The following is an 11,479-nucleotide window of genomic DNA, read 5'->3' on the forward strand; positions in this document are numbered from 1 at the left end:
CCCTGGGTGGCTGAGTCAGTTGACTGACTCTTGACTTCGGCTCAGGTCATGATCTCATGGTTCATGAGCTGGAGCCCTGCATCAGGCTCCGTGTTGTCAGTGCATAACCTGCTTGGGATTCTCTCTATCTCCCTCTCTCTCTACCCCTCCCCTGCTCTCTCTTTTCTCTAAAAAATAAACAAATAATCTTAAAAAAATAAAGCACAGATAGTAAGTGTAAGATGCACTAAGCACTGAGATCTTGGAAAAGAGAAGGAGTATAACTTTAAAGATAAAGCCATCGGCATGGCACTTTTGATGAAATCAAATAAGAAGGTAAAATAAGCCTACTGCTTTTAATTACCTATGATGCACCAGACACCAGAAGGCACAATTATATATACACAGTTTTTAAATGGTTATTATTATGTCCCAAACACATTAAAATATTATTGATAAAGGCAAGTAATAATAAATGCTAATGATTCTTCTATTGCAGTGTTTAGAAGACAAGGTAAATTTAGCAAAGAAGTCTAGCATGGTTACATTCAAAATAATTCTATTTGGGGTGTACAATATGATTTATCTATTACAAGCCAAATTTATTTAAAAATCCTCTTTGTGTTCATAATGAAATAGACCTAGAAGTATCAAAAGATTTACTGATGATATCACAGGGGCACTATAGCCATTGTAAGAATCATAAATTTACTAGGTTCTCATATTCAGAAATTACTTTAAACAGTATAATCTATAATTTTTTTTTTAACGTTTATTTACTTTTGAGACAGAGAGAGACAGAGCATGAACGGGGGAGGGTCAGAGAGAGAGAGGGAGACACAGAATCTGAAACAGGCTCCAGGTTCTGAGCTGTCAGCACAGGGCCTGACGCGGAGCTTGAACTCACGAGCTGTGAGATCATGACCTGAGCTGCAGTCCGACGCTTAAGCAACTGAGCCACCCAGGCACCCCTATAATCTATAATGTTTGAGAAAATAAGTTAAACATTCCCCAAATTATAGGACAATAAATTAATTTATAGGACAATAAATTAATCATCCAGAGATGATGTTTGTCAAAGTCTCTTGGGAAAACCGTGTTAATAGTTTTGTCAGTCCAGTTATATAATAATCTCTCACTGATAATCACTTAGAGTTTTGAATTTCTAAGAATACCAGAGGAAATAATTGTTTATTACATGGCAAAATTGAAAAAGTATTTTTAAACATTGTCTTTTATTTGGAATTAAGAGTAGATAAAATTCATATCACTGTTATTAAAAATATTTCCACAGTTATAATAGAAAGCATTTTGGAAACATTTAAAAGAGTTAATAGGGGAAGGAAAATATTTGCACTAAATAATGGTTTAAATGCCATTGTAAGAGGAAACTGTGGAAGGTGTTAAATATGCATTTATTTTAGTAAAGTTTCCTCCTTTCCTTCCTCCTTTCCTTCCTTCCTTCCTTCCTTCCTTCCTTCCTTCCTTCCTTCCTTCCTTTCTTCCTTTCTTCCTCAGTGAAAAGTTCTGTTACAGCTCAGTAAATTGTGAAACTGAGGGCTCTTGTATCCATGGCTCTTTGAAGATAATAGACTAACCTGATGTTCTTAGCCCCACAATAAATTAATTACTTAGGGCTTAGGTGGTTTTATGCAGGACACAATCATTCTGGAGATGGAGTTGTTTATATGAAAAGGCATATTAAAGTTAGAACCTTGGAAAGAAGGCAGTGAGTAATATGCAAAACAGGAATGCTAAGCACAGTTAATTGACAACTTAAGAATTTCAGAATGTAAAGTTGAGTTAAATGCTATAGAGATAGCTGAGACAACTGTATCCTTAATGTTATCACATATCACCATTTGGCAAGTAAATCAAATGACATTTACTCATTGAGGACCTTCATGCCCAAGAGTCAATAATTGAACAAGGCAATGTAGAGTAAAGCAGGCTTATACTCTAGTTGAGGAAATGAGACCTGGTAAAATTAATGAATACAATGTTAAAATATAAGTGCATAATATTGTTACAGATAATGTACTTTGTTTTTAGCATGGGCAGTCAGAGAATGAGACACCCTAGTTTAACTTTTCATATATAGTATTTAATATTTTCCAAATAGCATACCTAAAGCACATAACTATGTACCTACCACCTTTGAGGTTTGTTGTGTTCTCCTCCCTGATCATGTGTTCCTTTCCTGTTGTGATTAGTACAAATTTAATATAGTCCTTCCTTTTTCTCTTAGGAGTTTATCATATACACCACTATACTCTATCATATGAATATGCTGTAAATTACCCATCTTCTTGTCTTCATGGTATCTTTATTAATTCCTTATTTCTGTTTTCCTTGGGTTTATTATGTCATTCTTTTGCCAGTTCTGCAGATTGCATACTTATTAACTTCAGCCATATAGAGAGAGTTGGGTTAAAATCTCTCATTAAGGATTTGTCATCCTTGTATTCATTCATTTTTGCATTACATATTTTTTGAGTTGTTTTTAGGTGCATACCAATTTGGATTCATATCCTGTTGGTAAATTATAGCATATTATCTATGTATACAGTTTCTCTTTATCTCTGATAATTATTTTGCCCTCAAGTTTGTGTTGTCAGCAATTAAATAGTCATATCAGTTTTTCTTGGAGTATTATTTCCCCCATCCTTTTACTTTCTACCTTTCAATGCCATGGTTATAAGGATTTCTTGTAGACACCATACAGTGGGATTTTGTTTATATGCAGTCTAGCTCTTAAATGAAAGTTCAGAATGCTTTAACTTGAATCATCCTCCCTCTCTTCTTATATGATTCTATCATCCAGGATTTTTGTACTATATTGATATTTTTTCCATTTGAGCCTCTTCAATTAGACATTAGTATTACATATACCATAAACATTATTTTAGATTTACCCGTATGTTCATTATTTTTTCTAGGTTGATTTTCTTTCTTTCATATTTCCTTTTGTGAGGGTTTTGTTGTAGTAAACTCCCTCTAGTTTTGGTTATCTAAAAATGCTCTTCTTTGCACTTATTATTGAAAGATAATTTCTGAAATCATAGAATTATATTCTCATTTATTTTGTTTTATCACTTAAATATACTGTTCCACTGACTCTGGCTTTCCCTGTTGTTGTTAACCAGATTTCAATTTACTTGTGATTGGGAATTTTTTTTTTTTTTACTAGGTTTTAAAATAGTATCTTTCTTTTTTGTGTTATACATTTGACTATGGTGAGTCTAGGTATTGGCTTATTTTTATTTACCCCGCTTGAGGATTATTATCCTTAATGTATCTGGAGTTTATGTCTTTCTGAAAAATTCTTATTGCCTGTCCAACATTTTATATATATTTTCTTTTTCGTGAATTCCTCTCTTCCTAGAATTCATTGATGCATTTTGAACCTTCTCTTTCTTTTTACCCACGTCTCATAAACTTCCTATTAACTAAATTTTCTCTATCCTATAAAAATCTCTGTAATTTCTTCAGATCTATCTCACAATTGACTAATTTCCCATTGATCTGAATTTGATGGGCTTTAATACTTTATCTATTGATCAATCAATCGATCTATTATCTATCTATCATCATCTATTATCTTCTCTCTAATGAGACATTGCAAAGAAGGGATGAAAATACAGTAAGTAGAGGGGAGTGGTCTGACTACTCAACTTGACTTGGGGTCAACAAAGTTCTAATCCTAGGGTAGTATAGTAATATACCTACCTACCCACAGAAGATTTTCTTTTTCAGCTGTTTTCTGCGAAAACATTAGGTTTTAGTCTTTTTGTTTAACTATTCCTATCCTGTGTGTTTGTTTTTTCCCCCGTTTTATGGGTTTTCTGAAAATAAAGATTATACTCCCAATAACCTTTCATATAAACAAGAGAAGTTTTATTGCCCAAAGTACAAATAATCTAAGATACTATACAGATGGGCCAAAGAGTTCCTTACTAGTGCCATTTTAAACTATTGTTCTGGTGCAGCCATCTCCGGGTAGCTTCTAGACTCAAGAAAGCAGTCAAGAAGGGTAATTGGGTACTAGTGTCCACCCACAATCTGACCCTGGGAATACCCCAAATACCTTTTGGATCTTGTTCTTTTTTATCATTTTGCCAAAATTCAAATGCTCCCACTGAGGTAGCCCCTACACACTAACTCATCATTCAGTATGTGCAGGTGATTGCTTCTAATTATTTTAGTATTTCTAATTATTAATAAAGAATAAGTGATGTCATTCAGGTAATAGTGTATGTCTAAAGTTGACTGCTATGATTCTTGCAAATTTGCCTCTTTCCACTGGGGACAGATTAGGGAAATATTCAGGATTTGAGATAATTGATTCATCTAAATAAATGAATTTTGGATGACAATACATTCATATTCATTATCTTTGGCTGTAAGATTTTGCTAATATTTTTATTTGGATTGAGAAACAGGGTAGTCTTCTTGGTTATAAAAGCTTACTCTTTCCCAGGCTCTGCCAGTTGTGCTAGTCAAAATGACAAATGCTAATGCTTATGTTGGGTATTTACATGCTTTGTAGATTACTGTGCAAAATCTGACTGCCACACTGTAGAAATAACTCTTAACAAGACCAAGATTCACAGGAAAATGAAAACCTCAGTCTTCCTGCCGCAAGCCCATCCTACCATCCCAGTTTTCCTAGCTGATCCTTTGTCCTTTCCAGTTTGTCCTCTGGCACTGCTAGCAGAGTTATTTCTTTAAAAGAGCCTTATGATCACCTCTCCCACCTAAAAGTCTTTAATAATTTCCCTTATTATTGGGATCAAGTTTAAACCTTTGCTTTAGATACAAGGCTTGTCATGACAGGTGTCTTGTCAACCATATTTTCCCATTCCCTTAACCTCCCCTACATGCAGTTCTTAGAAGAGACCCAATTCCCTTGTGCCTTAGACTTTTCACAAGGTTCTCACTGTCTGATGCTCTTCTTATCCCCACAACTCCCCACCATTCCCTTATAGTCCGCCTTTTTTTTTCTATCTCTGTAGCTTGTGATTGTCCTGTGGGATACAATCTGGAAAACTTTAGTCTGGGTTGGATGGTTCTCTGAATTCTCTCAACACAGCATGCAGAGCATTTTATTATAACTATCCACTTATGTGGCTGATGACTGTGCTCTGATTAGTAGATTAGAAGCCCATTGAAAGCTGAGGCTGTGTCTTGATCATCTCAGTTTCTCTGGTGCCCAGAGCAGTGACCAACATAAAGTAAGTGAATAAAAAAAAAACAGTCTGGCTTAATAACCAGGGTTTAAATAAATGCCTTATTAAATTATGAAAATGATCTTTGAATATATATGCTGGAGGGATTGTACTGTCCTTCTAAGAATAGCATTTCATGACTTAGCTAAATAGGAAGAACAAAACCATTAGCCAACCTGAGTGTCAACACAGGGACAGTCTTCATCATTTTCCTTTTGAATTTATCTTCTGGCAGGGAAGCTTACACAGTCGGCTTGGTGACCTATGTCAAAACATTTTCATGTTAACAATGGTGGAATTAGAAATGATTTATACTCATCATGTATAAAACTTGTGGGCCTGGAAACTGATTAAGATTGGAGAATATGGAAGTTTATTATTTGCTCTGACTCCTGTATTAAAATCTTCCTTCTGTTATTTTCAGGTCTAGAAAAGGCAATTTAAAAAAATAAACAAAAACCAAATCCCTTGTTTAATTGAATACAGTGTATACATTTTCACCTTTGGTTAGCATATTTATGGAGATATTTATATAATTTACATAAGTAGATGTTCATTATCTGTCTTACAGATATTCGGTTATGTCTTAACTGAATATTTATGGAGGGTAATTCTCATAAATTCCGTGTACACAGTGCCTGGCTCAGCACCATAACAAATGTGTAATACATGTTTTTTTATAATGATGTTAAAACGTTCAGTTGCAAAGGTGGGCTGTGGTCACATAATCTTCCTATTCCCTCTTCAATGAATAATTCAAGTAGTAGCCTTCACACTCCTCATAAGATTGAGAAGATATATCTATTCCCAAGTCTTGTTTTCTATTATTGAGATGTAAGGAGCTACTGCAAATGCAAAGTCTCTGGGGCCTTGTTACAGGGGCCAGCTTCAAGTTTCGTTTGTGAACTCCAAAGGATATGCCAGGAGAAACTTCAGAATGGAATCACTGGGGAGAAAGCAGGCACAGTTTCAGGGGCAGTGTCCATATTGCATGGAAAGTGTATGTGTATTTAGCAAAATAATGTATGTATGTGCGTGGATGGGGCATTCCTTCAGTTCTGTTGTGTTTTGTGAACATAACCAAATGTTGAAATCTCTCTATGGATATTATTTGAAAATATACACACGAAAATGTGGCTGGAAGATTTGAAAATAGGTGTTTTATGTATGATTATAATATGATGCTAAACATTAATTAGTTACTTGTCATCAACATATTATGTGAGAATATCTAAAAAATATTTGTGTGTTTATGTGTTGGGAGAAAAACAAAGAAGGAAATGTAAACTAAAATGCAAAGCTATATGGGACTACCCAAATTATCGCATAACAATCATCTGAGGGACAACAGCAAAGTTCCTTAGGTTCTTTAACAATGACCATCAAAACATAGTGTTTATTAGATCAAAAGAAGGTAACCTGGGAAGTAGCTATGTTTATATTTAATGGATAGTGTTATGCCTTGAACAAAAAAAATATATCTGTATGCTAGCTGAGCCTTTTAATTTCATTCCAGATATATAAAATTAAACATAGCAAAATTATTTTTCTATGTTTCTAAAAGATCCTGTTTCATGAGAGAAAAGAGCATTAAGCTTTATTAACAAATTTCTTATTATCGTGGACAAACAACAACCCATTGGATTTTTTTCTCTTCTCTAGGTTCTGACTTAATGAAACCCACCAGTTTTTACACTCTAACTTTCCTATTTCAAGTGTTGCCTGGAAAGGAAGTCTTAGGTGAGTATTCTCAAAAAATATTGCTTCATTTACAATTTTGAATAATACTTTCCTGAGAAGTCTGATGACAAAGACAGCCCAAACAGGAAAAACAGTAGAAAAGTTTATGACGTATAAAATGAATTCTTCAAAAGAATTTTGTTTCGAAATGCCAAGGGTTATAAGTCAAATATATGCAGCATATATTACTATTCATTACCTTGCATTGGCTGAAATTCATCTCTTCTGACAACCCTGGGTAAATCATGTTACATATTGCATAAAATATGAGTGCTGGTCCTTTTCTGAAGATGCCACTTAGTGTGGGAACTCACTGCCATTGGCTGCATCCCAGTTGCTGTAAGCTCCCTTAAGACCACTGCTTCTGCAGAGTCCTATGGCAGTCGAATCAGAGAAGAAAAGGTATTTATAGAAAACATATGCAAAAGGTTGATAGCTCGTCCAGTTTTTAGTGCACAGACTGACAGCTAAATACAAATTGAGAAATGTAAGTTTCACTTCGAGCAAATTTACTGGGTGAAAACCTCATTTTTTCATTTCATTTGAATACGTTCACTGCTTCTCAGAATATGCAACTTTATAGTGAGCATATTTTTTATTCTTGAAGGCTCATTATTTTACAGTGAGGTTACTGAACCTAGACCACATAGAGCAGATTACCCAGCATAATATTAATCAAAATATACATGGCAAATGGGATTCCAAACAGTGCCAAATAGGCATCTGCTTTTAACATAGAATAAAAAAAGTGCATTTAGTGCTTTTATTAAAAGGTATTATGGGCAATTTATTTTTAAGCCATCTCTCTAACACTATTAACTAGCATATAATTTAATGTACTCCCAAGCAACTTGACTTTTACTGTTTCCTTCAAAACATTAATTTGTAAAAGCAAGTTGATATAAAAGATGACTTTGACCCTAAGAAAAGATTCGAATCATTAAAAATAAATTAAATGATCTTGTAGACACACATAATAGTTACTTTGGGGGTTGGAAAATAACATATTTTCTGTTGCCATGTATGATATGATGTTTCATAGGGAAAAATAAAGCCAGTGCTGTTTCTAATGATATAATTTATACCCTCTGAGTAAACCATATCAGTTTTGTAAGCTTTGCTTAAATTTGAACAGAGTTGCCAAATGCCTAAAAATTTCTGAACAAATCAAAGAAGATTCTTTAGTATTTATGAGAGAAATAAATTATATTATGACTGTTTAGAAAATTTTGGACAGGTTAGTACATAGTTGATTTTGTACTGTCTTTAGAGTGTTTTCCTTATAGAGACAAGGAAACTAATTCACTTCCACTGAAATGTAGCCAGGCAATTTTATACAACGTAAGCAGTGTGGATATTGATAGAAAAAGTTTTTTACAAATCTAGGCTAAGAATTATAAGTAAAACTAAAAATTGTGATATGTTTAATTGGGTGAAATTTTTGAATGGTAACAAATAAAATTTAAATTCTAAAAATAATACAAGGATGCATGCTTTTTTTAAAGAAATAAAAATATCCAAGAATAATAGTATTAAGTGAAAAACAGCCACAGAAGCAACAATAAAACCTTGACGTCATTGCCTACCCTCATGCAGTAAGATTCCACTATCCTCCTGTCTGTAATTACTGGAAACAATTTGGAGGGCATCCTTTCACGTCTTTCTGTATATATTTATATAAATATATTTTTATCTATATTTGCATGTTAAATGTATGTGTGTACACATGTACATAAAAGAAGTACACATTACATATGTGTGTGCATATATATAATCTAGTAAAATTGAAAACAAGTTTTTTCACTTGAAATAAAATGGGCATCAGTACATCAGTTTATTTGTATTCCCCCCCCCTACTTTTTCATACTATTTTTGAATGTGGATGCGACTAAGTATCTTATTTTATTTTATTATTGGTTTTTAAATTAATTTGCTTATTTTGAGAGAGAGCGTGCGTGTTTGTGTGTGCATGTGCAAGTGGGGGAGTGACAGAAGAAGAGGGAGAGAGAATGTCAAGCAGGCTCCATGCTAACAGTGAGGCTAGATCTCATGGAACTCTGCAAACATGACCTGCGATAAAATCAACCCTGAGATCATGACCTGAGTCTTTTGCTTAACTGACCGAGCCTCCCAGATGCTGCTGGGACTAAGTATTTTAAAACATTTTCCTACTGATAGTCATGTGGATGATCTTAATTTTTATTTATAGCCTAAATTAATCCTTATGTCTGTGAGATAGAATTTGAAGTAATTGATGGGTTTTCCTAATTGCCAGATATTTTTCAAATTATCTCTGAGAAGTTTGTGTTAGTTTGTATCCCTCTCTGCAAGAGTTAGTAAAAGTACTACTTCTTCCAGATCCTCATCAAAACATTATATTACTGACCATTATTTTTTGTTAATCTGCTAGTAAAACTCTGTATAATTTTAGCATGCAGTTCTGTTATTACTGGTGAGGTTGAATATTTTTATATGTTTATTGTATATACACACATACATGCACAGCTGATTCTTGTTATTCCTGGTAGTTATGTTCTATAAAGTCCCTGCAAACACTGAATTAGCGAATACTGAGCCATTGTTCTTAGTGGGAATACACACACACACACACACACACACACACACACACACACACAAAGAGATACTTATATAATCTCATAGATTATAATCTTAATCTTACATCCAAAGAAACAACTCAGTTACCATGGTAGGTTCTTTTCTCTTTATTTTTATGAAAGAGAAAATGAGGTTCGAAAGTGTTATGTGACTTTCCAGGGGCTGCTGCACTAACAGGTACCAGAGCTGGGTTTCAAATCCTGGTCAACTGGTCCCAGAGCCAGAGCTTCTTGGATTCCACTGCATTGCCCACTGCTATCTCCATCTTCTGGTCATTGTTGTCCGAGAGTGCAAAAAGAAAGCAGAACATTGCCTTGTTTGACCTGAGCTGGGAACGTGCATATAGGGAGACTCAATTTTTTTCACGGCTATATGTGTGTCCACTAATGACTGTGAAAGCCTACTGAAGTTTGATATTGAGGTTCCAAATAAACTTCAGGGAGCAGGAGATTCTCAAATAGGGAATTGTGAACAGCAAGGGTCAACTGTTCACACAAATACACAATCTATGTATATGTACATATGTACATACATACATATAATATGTACAGATGGTCCCTGAGTTTATGATGTTTCAACTGACTATTTTTCAGCTTTGTGATGGTGCAAAAGCAATACACATTCATTAGAGACCGTCTTTACTTTTTGAAATTTGAGCTTTTCCCAGACTAGTGATAAGCAGCATGATGCTGTGATACTGTCCCATGGTGCTGGGTGGTGGCCGCCAGCTGCAGCACCCAATCAGCCCCTGGAGCAGGAGGGTGAAAAACCCATACGCTTACACCCCTTCGGTACCCATATAGCCAGTCCATTTTTCACTTTCAGTATAGTATCCAATAAATTACTTGAGATATGCAACACTTTATTATAAAATAGGCTTTGTGTTAGATGATTTTATCCAGCTCTAGGCTAAGATGTGTTCTGAGCACACTTAGGGTAGATGAGACTAAGCTATGATGTTAGGTAGAATAGGTGAATTAAATGAATTTTCAATTTAGGATATTTTCAATTTAGGATGGCTTTATCTGGAGGTAACCCCATTGTAAGTCGAGGAAGATCTGCATGTGTACTGCTTTTTACAATATTCTCTGGAGTTATCTTTCTTATTCTTTTGTGGAATAAATTTATAGTTTGTCTAATATTTTTTAAATATTTTTTCTCAGTTTGGTCCTCCTGTTTTAAGCTTGTTAATAGTAACTTTAATCTCAAAGGAGGTTTAAATTTCTATGTCATTAAATATGTCAATTTTTCCTTTATGTCTTTTAGCTCTTGGTCTTATTCAGAAAGAACTTCACCATTTAAAAAGTTATATGGTTTCCTTTTATATGTTTTAGCACTTCAGTCTCCCTTGAATTACTTTTTGGTATACATAATGATGTTGGGTTTTTTAGTCACCTTTTTTTTTTCTTAGAGGAAATTCATTTGTCCTGTAGATGTTGTTTGAATTATCTATCATTTCTCCTGATTTTAAATGCTTCCATTGTCCACACATATATAGCTTTTGTTTTTTCATTCCATTCTTGTCTTTTCCTCGACCACGAGGTATCTTGTTTTTAAAGTTGTACTTTTAAAATATATGGTAGGAAAGCAATCTTTCCCCACTGCCCTTCTTATCAGAGTTATCATGATAATTCTTTAACATTTTCCAGAGGTAATTTCTCATTAGTTTTTCTAAATTCCATCAACAGTTTTACTCTATTTATACTGAAATCTATATTAGTTATCTGGTGCTATATAATAAATTACTTCAAAATTTAGCAACTTAAAACAACTATACTAACTGTATTAAATCAAAAGAAATATTTTCTCAGAGTTTCTGTGGGCCAGGAGTGCTGGCGTGGCTTTTCTGGATGTCTCTGCCTCAAGGTGTTTTACAAACTTGCATTTAAGGTGCCAGCTGTGGCTGCAGTCTTCTC

General features: G+C 34.2%; 1 long non-coding RNA gene across 1 annotated transcript in view; it reads left to right on the plus strand.

Moving 5' to 3' along the window:
* LOC123379097 overlaps positions 1 to 10,637 on the plus strand; it is a 256,416-nt gene extending 245,779 nt beyond the window's left edge. The window contains exon 6 of the long non-coding RNA XR_006583085.1: positions 6,870 to 10,637. This is a non-coding gene — a long non-coding RNA (uncharacterized LOC123379097). The remainder of the gene's footprint in view (positions 1 to 6,869) is intronic.
* Positions 10,638 to 11,479: the final 842 nt, after the last annotated feature.

Source organism: Felis catus, chromosome A1 (genome assembly GCF_018350175.1).
Source record: "Felis catus isolate Fca126 chromosome A1, F.catus_Fca126_mat1.0, whole genome shotgun sequence".
Classification (NCBI taxonomy): domain Eukaryota; kingdom Metazoa; phylum Chordata; class Mammalia; order Carnivora; family Felidae; genus Felis; species Felis catus.